General features: G+C 29.5%; 1 long non-coding RNA gene across 1 annotated transcript; it reads left to right on the top strand.

Moving 5' to 3' along the window:
- The first annotated feature begins 1,281 nt into the window (after positions 1-1,281).
- Positions 1,282-6,941, top strand: LOC145951893 (uncharacterized). Its single transcript, XR_014429828.1, has 4 exons — positions 1,282-1,758; positions 1,877-4,230; positions 4,349-6,702; positions 6,821-6,941. It is a non-coding gene; the product is annotated as an uncharacterized LOC145951893 (long non-coding RNA).
- The last annotated feature ends 3,261 nt before the right edge of the window (positions 6,942-10,202 follow it).

The following is a 10,202-nucleotide window of genomic DNA, read 5'->3' as shown; positions in this document are numbered from 1 at the left end:
GAGACCATCTCTCCGGATCTGCAAAGACTGCTAGATCAAGAAGCTTGTCTACTCCAACCATATCAAGAGAAATTGGAAACCGTAAATTTGGGGCAGGGTCAAGAGTTGCAAGAGGTCAACATTGGGACCCATATCAGTGATGAAATAAAGGCACAATTGATCCAACTACTGAGGGAATACAAGGACGTATTTGCATGGTCGTACCATGATATGCCCGGATTGGACTCTAATATCGTCGAACACAAGTTGCCATTAAAAGAAGGGTTTCGACCTATCAAACAAAAGCTTCGACGAATCAAGCCCGAATGGTCTTTAAAGATCAAGGAGGAGGTAGAAAAGCAATTAGATGCGAGATTCTTGGTCGTATCCCAATATCCTGAATGGCTGGCTAACATTGTACCAGTCATCAAAAAGAATGGGAAGGTTAGAGTGTGTGTTGATTATAGGGATTTGAATCGTGCCAGTCCAAAGGACGATTTTCCCTTGCCCCACATCGATACACTTGTGGATCACACCGCCACAAACACACTCTATTCCTTTATGGATGGATACTCGGGGTATAATCAAATCAAGATGAATATAGAAGACCGCGAGAAAACTTCTTTCATTACACCCTGGGGCACTTTCTGCTACAGGGTGATGCCTTTTGGACTTAAAAATGCGGGTGCCACCTACCAACGAGCGATGGTGACGCTATTCCACGATATGATCCACAAAGAAATCGAAGTATACGTGGATGACATGATCGCAAAGTCAAAAGACGAGATGGACCACATCCAATATTTGAGAAAATCATTCAATCGGCTTCGTAAGTATCAGCTTAAGCTAAACCCGGCTAAGTGTACTTTCGGAGTTCGGTCGGGTAAGCTTCTCGGGTTCATCGTCAGTGAAAAAGGCATAGAGGTGGACCCCGATAAAGTAAAGGCAATAATGGAAATGCCTCCTCCTAAAACTGAGAAAGAATATAACCAATGAACAAACAGTAATTAATTATAAAATAATTAGATATATTTTATTAAATATATTATTAATTAGTAGTTACAAACATTAAAAATCTCTAATAATTTAAGTTGGAAAATAATGAATACAAAATAAATTTTTTTGCCAGTATTAATAATATGTAATAAATATTTAATTTGTGTCTTGCTCGTGCTCAGATATAAATATATCACCAAAAATTAAAACCAACAATAAATTATAATCAGTTGACTGGGTAAATTAAAGGTGGTTTACACAACTGCTTCATAAGCATTAATTTCATACTATATATCTTATTTTTTTCCTTTCCAAAAGAGTACATGACTCAAAATTTTGAAAGGAACTAATTTAAATTTTTCATTTGGGGTTATGATTGTTTTGACTACACCTTTTATTGTGTGCCTATAAATTGATGTTCATTTTCTTGGAACATCACATAGAGAATTTATCGTATATAACAAAAAGTTTGAGATAGTTGGATTCGATCAAGTAATCATTATGGCAAAAATTGAGATAAAAATTGTTGGAATCGTGATTATGGCCATGATGATATTGGGTATTACACAAGCTGATTCCTCTCGTCCATTTGTGCAGGTCCAGTCAACAACTGATGAAAATAAAGCGATATGTAGGGCTAAATGCGGTTTAAATTGTTCAAAATTAATATATAATCCTCCAGATTTTCATCAGTGTGTTGACGAATGTGTTAAAACATGCGGGAATTTGTACACCAATGTTGTCCACCCTTAGGTTACTCGTTGTGGCCGACCAACTCCCGTGGTAATTATTCTTTTCTGGCCTTCTCTTATTTTAAATGTTTTACAGTTGCTTATTCTCTATATAATTGTGCTAATTATGTTTCTTTACTTGTTTTTTTCTTGTGTTTTTGACTCTTCAGATGCTTGAGACCTTTCGACCAATGTTTTCTTTATACAATATTGTCAAGAGACTCGCAAGATGTAATAATCACAAGAGCGATCAATAAAAAGAGTTATTATGTGAAATAAATATTAATTTCATACATCGTTTCCTTTTAGATTTTCTATGCATTAGCAATGTTCAGTTACCATTTACTTGTCAGTGACAAATTTCAAGACAACAATACAGCTATTAAGTACTTATTTCGAAAATATGTCTCAATCGAAAATATTAAAATAAAGTAAAGTTCTTTAGCAAACTTGAAAAGATTCAACAATTCTCGTCAATTGGATAAAAACTCTTTCATTGGTAACTTTGAAATAAAACAAAAATAAGTTTGCCAATAGAGACACAAACAGACCCTTACAAATCCTCAAAGAAATTGGAACGTCAAGAATCAATATATACCAATTCTAAAACATATATGATATAAAAATTAAATACATTAAAAATAATTAATTATAAACATTAATGACCTTTCAATAATCTAGCGAAAAAGAATAAATGTATAATTTTTTTTTATTGTAAATTTTAATCACATGGAAAACAATTAATTTGTGCGTTGCACACGCTAAAATAGATGTATATCACCAAAAAGTCAAAGCAACATTAAATTCATATTAGTTGACTAGGTAAAGGTGTTATACACAATTAGTGCATAGACATTAATTTTGTACAACATATTCATGTTTTTTTTAAAGAACACTTGACTCGAAATTTTGAAAGGGATTGATATAAAGTTTTCGGTTGGGGTAGAGTGGGGATTACTTGAAATAGATCAACTAAGAGATATGAAAAAAAATGAGATAAAATCTTTCATAGTTGTGATTATGGACATAATTATATTGGGCATTTTACAAGAAAATTATACTCCTCGATTTGAAAAACTTATCTAATTTACCGATACTACGCTAATGATTATGATGCAAAATGAGATAAATGATTTGACATTACAACCCACGATCGAGTTAAGCATTGTGGCTTTAGCGAGACCAGTGATGACAACACTAATAATTTTTTTTACAACATTTGTCTATTTTAAATATTTTATAAGTTGTTAATCTCTATCATTGTTCTAATTAACTTTGTACATGTCCTTTATTTATGTTTTTGACTATTAAGATGTTTGAGATCCTCGAACCAATGTGATGTATTCCTTTTTCTTGATATTGTTAACAAACTCATAAGAGTTAATAATCACAAGAATTATCAATAAAGACTTATTAGATGACACAATCATCGATTTAACCCTTTGAATCCCTTTTACTTCCCTATTCTTTGGTAAATTTTTATTACCATTTACCCGTCATTCCAAAATTTCAAGACAACATTATACTTCTTATAAATTTATTTTGAAAATATTTCTCAGTGCAAAAGATGAAAATAAAATAAAAAATTTTAGTCACACTTGAAAAAGGTCCAATATTCTTGTGAAAGGTAGATAAACTCTTTCATTGTTAACACGAGAATAAAACGAAAGCCAGTTTGGAAGCCGAGGCACAGAAAAACATTTACAAATCCTGAAAGAAATTAATAGAATATAACCAATGAACAAACAGTAATTAATTATAAAATAATTAGATATATTTTATTAAATATATTATTAATTAGTAGTTACAAACATTAAAAATCTCTAATAATTTAAGTTGGAAAATAATGAATACAAAATAAATTTTTTTGCCAGTTTTAATAATATGTAATAAATATTTAATTTGTGTCTTGCTCGTGCTCAGATATAAATATATCACCAAAAATTAAAACCAACAATAAATTATAATCAGTTAACTGGGTAAATTAAAGGTGGTTTACACAACTGCTTCATAAGCATTAATTTCATACTATATATCTTATTTTTTTCCTTTCCAAAAGAGTACATGACTCAAAATTTTGAAAGGAACTAATTTAAATTTTTCATTTGGGGTTATGATTGTTTTGACTACACCTTTTATTGTGTGCCTATAAATTGATGTTCATTTTCTTGGAACATCACATAGAGAATTTATTGTATATAACAAAAAGTTTGAGATAGTTGGATTCGATCAAGTAATCATTATGGCAAAAATTGAGATAAAAATTGTTGGAATCGTGATTATGGCCATGATGATATTGGGTATTACACAAGCTGATTCCTCTCGTCCATTTGTGCAGGTCCAGTCAACAACTAATGAAAATAAAGCGATATGTAGGGCTAAATGCGGTTTAAATTGTTCAAAATTAATATATAATCCTCCAGATTTTCATCAGTGTGTTGACGAATGTGTTAAAACATGCGGGAATTTGTACACCAATGTTGTCCACCCTTAGGTTACTCGTTGTGGCCGACCAACTCCCGTGGTAATTATTCTTTTCTGGCCTTCTCTTATTTTAAATGTTTTACAGTTGCTTATTCTCTATATAATTGTGCTAATTATGTTTCTTTACTTGTTTTTTTCTTGTGTTTTTGACTCTTCAGATGCTTGAGACCTTTCGACCAATGTTTTCTTTATACAATATTGTCAAGAGACTCGCAAGATGTAATAATCACAAGAGCGATCAATAAAAAGAGTTATTATGTGAAATAAATATTAATTTCATACATCGTTTCCTTTTAGATTTTCTATGCATTAGCAATGTTCAGTTACCATTTACTTGTCAGTGACAAATTTCAAGACAACAATACAGCTATTAAGTACTTATTTCGAAAATATGTCTCAATCGAAAATATTAAAATAAAGTAAAGTTCTTTAGCAAACTTGAAAAGATTCAACAATTCTCGTCAATTGGATAAAAACTCTTTCATTGGTAACTTTGAAATAAAACAAAAATAAGTTTGCCAATAGAGACACAAACAGACCCTTACAAATCCTCAAAGAAATTGGAACGTCAAGAATCAATATATACCAATTCTAAAACATATATGATATAAAAATTAAATACATTAAAAATAATTAATTATAAACATTAATGACCTTTCAATAATCTAGCGAAAAAGAATAAATGTATAATTTTTTTTTATTGTAAATTTTAATCACATGGAAAACAATTAATTTGTGCGTTGCACACGCTAAAATAGATGTATATCACCAAAAAGTCAAAGCAACATTAAATTCATATTAGTTGACTAGGTAAAGGTGTTATACACAATTAGTGCATAGACATTAATTTTGTACAACATATTCATGTTTTTTTTAAAGAACACTTGACTCGAAATTTTGAAAGGGATTGATATAAAGTTTTCGGTTGGGGTAGAGTGGGGATTACTTGAAATAGATCAACTAAGAGATATGAAAAAAAATGAGATAAAATCTTTCATAGTTGTGATTATGGACATAATTATATTGGGCATTTTACAAGAAAATTATACTCCTCGATTTGAAAAACTTATCTAATTTACCGATACTACGCTAATGATTATGATGCAAAATGAGATAAATGATTTGACATTACAACCCACGATCGAGTTAAGCATTGTGGCTTTAGCGAGACCAGTGATGACAACACTAATAATTTTTTTTACAACATTTGTCTATTTTAAATATTTTATAAGTTGTTAATCTCTATCATTGTTCTAATTAACTTTGTACATGTCCTTTATTTATGTTTTTGACTATTAAGATGTTTGAGATCCTCGAACCAATGTGATGTATTCCTTTTTCTTGATATTGTTAACAAACTCATAAGAGTTAATAATCACAAGAATTATCAATAAAGACTTATTAGATGACACAATCATCGATTTAACCCTTTGAATCCCTTTTACTTCCCTATTCTTTGGTAAATTTTTATTACCATTTACCCGTCATTCCAAAATTTCAAGACAACATTATACTTCTTATAAATTTATTTTGAAAATATTTCTCAGTGCAAAAGATGAAAATAAAATAAAAAATTTTAGTCACACTTGAAAAAGGTCCAATATTCTTGTGAAAGGTAGATAAACTCTTTCATTGTTAACACGAGAATAAAACGAAAGCCAGTTTGGAAGCCGAGGCACAGAAAAACATTTACAAATCCTGAAAGAAATTAATAGAATATAACCAATGAACAAACAGTAATTAATTATAAAATAATTAGATATATTTTATTAAATATATTATTAATTAGTAGTTACAAACATTAAAAATCTCTAATAATTTAAGTTGGAAAATAATGAATACAAAATAAATTTTTTTGCCAGTTTTAATAATATGTAATAAATATTTAATTTGTGTCTTGCTCGTGCTCAGATATAAATATATCACCAAAAATTAAAACCAACAATAAATTATAATCAGTTAACTGGGTAAATTAAAGGTGGTTTACACAACTGCTTCATAAGCATTAATTTCATACTATATATCTTATTTTTTTCCTTTCCAAAAGAGTACATGACTCAAAATTTTGAAAGGAACTAATTTAAATTTTTCATTTGGGGTTATGATTGTTTTGACTACACCTTTTATTGTGTGCCTATAAATTGATGTTCATTTTCTTGGAACATCACATAGAGAATTTATCGTATATAACAAAAAGTTTGAGATAGTTGGATTCGATCAAGTAATCATTATGGCAAAAATTGAGATAAAAATTGTTGGAATCGTGATTATGGCCATGATGATATTGGGTATTACACAAGCTGATTCCTCTCGTCCATTTGTGCAGGTCCAGTCAACAACTAATGAAAATAAAGCGATATGTAGGGCTAAATGCGGTTTAAATTGTTCAAAATTAATATATAATCCTCCAGATTTTCATCAGTGTGTTGACGAATGTGTTAAAACATGCGGGAATTTGTACACCAATGTTGTCCACCCTTAGGTTACTCGTTGTGGCCGACCAACTCCCGTGGTAATTATTCTTTTCTGGCCTTCTCTTATTTTAAATGTTTTACAGTTGCTTATTCTCTATATAATTGTGCTAATTATGTTTCTTTACTTGTTTTTTTCTTGTGTTTTTGACTCTTCAGATGCTTGAGACCTTTCGACCAATGTTTTCTTTATACAATATTGTCAAGAGACTCGCAAGATGTAATAATCACAAGAGCGATCAATAAAAAGAGTTATTATGTGAAATAAATATTAATTTCATACATCGTTTCCTTTTAGATTTTCTATGCATTAGCAATGTTCAGTTACCATTTACTTGTCAGTGACAAATTTCAAGACAACAATACAGCTATTAAGTACTTATTTCGAAAATATGTCTCAATCGAAAATATTAAAATAAAGTAAAGTTCTTTAGCAAACTTGAAAAGATTCAACAATTCTCGTCAATTGGATAAAAACTCTTTCATTGGTAACTTTGAAATAAAACAAAAATAAGTTTGCCAATAGAGACACAAACAGACCCTTACAAATCCTCAAAGAAATTGGAACGTCAAGAATCAATATATACCAATTCTAAAACATATATGATATAAAAATTAAATACATTAAAAATAATTAATTATAAACATTAATGACCTTTCAATAATCTAGCGAAAAAGAATAAATGTATAATTTTTTTTTATTGTAAATTTTAATCACATGGAAAACAATTAATTTGTGCGTTGCACACGCTAAAATAGATGTATATCACCAAAAAGTCAAAGCAACATTAAATTCATATTAGTTGACTAGGTAAAGGTGTTATACACAATTAGTGCATAGACATTAATTTTGTACAACATATTCATGTTTTTTTTAAAGAACACTTGACTCGAAATTTTGAAAGGGATTGATATAAAGTTTTCGGTTGGGGTAGAGTGGGGATTACTTGAAATAGATCAACTAAGAGATATGAAAAAAAATGAGATAAAATCTTTCATAGTTGTGATTATGGACATAATTATATTGGGCATTTTACAAGAAAATTATACTCCTCGATTTGAAAAACTTATCTAATTTACCGATACTACGCTAATGATTATGATGCAAAATGAGATAAATGATTTGACATTACAACCCACGATCGAGTTAAGCATTGTGGCTTTACCGAGACCAGTGACGACAACACTAATAATTTTTTTTACAACATTTGTCTATTTTAAATATTTTATAAGTTGTTAATCTCTATCATTGTTCTAATTAACTTTGTACATGTCCTTTATTTATGTTTTTGACTATTAAGATGTTTGAGATCCTCGAACCAATGTGATGTATTCCTTTTTCTTGATATTGTTAACAAACTCATAAGAGTTAATAATCACAAGAATTATCAATAAAGACTTATTAGATGACACAATCATCGATTTAACCCTTTGAATCCCTTTTACTTCCCTATGCTTTGGTAAATTTTTATTACCATTTACCCGTCATTCCAAAATTTCAAGACAACATTATACTTCTTATAAATTTATTTTGAAAATATTTCTCAGTGCAAAAGATGAAAATAAAATAAAAAAATTTAGTCACACTTGAAAAAGGTCCAATATTCTTGTGAAAGGTAGATAAACTCTTTCATTGTTAACACGAGAATAAAACGAAAGCCAGTTTGGAAGCCGAGGCATGTAACACCCAGTTTTTTTAAAGATGGCATTTTCGTAATTATTGATGGCATTTTCGTAATTTTAATAAAGGAATAAGGATAATTCTGGGTGTCGAAACGGGCCGTTCCAAATGCAGAACGGGCCCGTTTCAAAAAGCAGAACGACCCGTTCTGAAGTTCACGTTAACACTGATTGACCATAGTTGGAACGGCGCGTTTCCAAGTAAGGTCTTTAGGCAATTTCATAACCTTGGAACGGCCCGTTTCCCTTTAGGAATGGCCCGATCTGGGAAAACAAAAAATGGGCCTTTTTACTAAATTGGAACGGCCCATTCCACTTTTGGAACGGCCTGTTCTGCTACCTCAAAACCAGTATATTTTCTTTGTTTGGAACGGCCCGTTCCACTTTTGGAACAGCCCGTTCCGGCGTAAAAAAAAATATATTTTTATAAAAGTTTCACAAATAATTTTAAATTATTAAAAACCTTTACAAATATTTTATAAAAACCCCTTTTAATTAACCAAAATAACTTATAAAAATAATCTTCATAAATATATAAAAATAGACAATAATTGATATTGCTATAGTAGAAATTCCGGGGTGTTACAATTCTCCCCTCCTTTTTGAAATTTCGTCTCCGAAATTTACCCGAAAATAGAAATAGATAAGCTTTTGTCATCTTGCTTTCTAATTCTCATGTAGCACTCACTACCTTATTGATGTAAAATTCTATCAATCTCCCCAAGAAATGTCTAATGTTCATGAGCAAACTCAGTAAGCCTATCCATAAGATCAAATTTCTTAAGAATATCATACATAACTACAACTAAGTTCATAAATACAGAATCTTATTTCCAAATTAGGACGTCTAAAGGTTGCAATAAATTTGAAAGTTTTTGGTATTCTACCTTAGCTTTCTCACATACTAAGCAAGCATACATATATTCCTCCACTTCCTTTTTCATCTTAGGCCACCAAAACGTCTTTTGTATATGGAACGACCCGTTCCGACACCCAGAATTACCCTTATTCCTTTATTAAAATTACGAAAATGCCATCAATAATTACGAAAATGCCATCTTTAAAAAAACTGGGTGTTACAAGGCACAAAAAAACATTTACAAATCCTGAAAGAAATTAATAGAATATAACCAATGAACAAACAATAATTAAGTATAAAATAATTAGATATATTTATTAAATATATTATTAATTAGTAGTTACAAACATTAAAATCTCTAATAATTTAAGTTGGAAAATAATGAATACAAAATAAATTTTTTTGCCAGTTTTAATAATATGTAATAAATATTTAATTTGTGTCTTGCTCGTGCTCAGATATAAATATATCACCAAAAATTAAAACCAACAATAAATTATAATCAGTTGACTGGGTAAATTAAAGGTGGTTTACACAACTGCTTCATAAGCATTAATTTCATACTATATATCTTATTTTTTTTCTTTTCCAAAACAGTAAATGACTCAAAATTTTGAAAGGAATTAATTTAAATTTTTCATTTGGGGTCGTGATTGTTTTAACTACACCTTTTATTGTGTGCCTATAAATTGATGTTCATTTTCTTGAAACATCACATAGAGAATTTATCGTATATAACAAAAGTTTGAGATAGTTGGATTCGATCAAGTAATCGTTATGGCAAAAATTGAGATAAAAATTGTTGGAATCGTGATTATGGCCAGTGACGGATCCAGAAATTTTAGATAGTAGGGGCAATAATTATTTATATATTTATAATATTAAAAATTTTATATATAATTTTTAAAAGTATAAATATATATCATAATTATTTTTTATAAATTTTTATATTTATGATTACAATTAAAAATAAAAATAAGTTAGGTTAGACTATGTTATATT

This window comes from Cajanus cajan, chromosome 9 (assembly GCF_000230855.2).
Source record: "Cajanus cajan strain Asha chromosome 9, NIPB_CcT2T_4, whole genome shotgun sequence".
NCBI lineage: Eukaryota > Viridiplantae > Streptophyta > Magnoliopsida > Fabales > Fabaceae > Cajanus > Cajanus cajan.
This window is presented reverse-complemented; position numbering and strand designations above follow the sequence as displayed.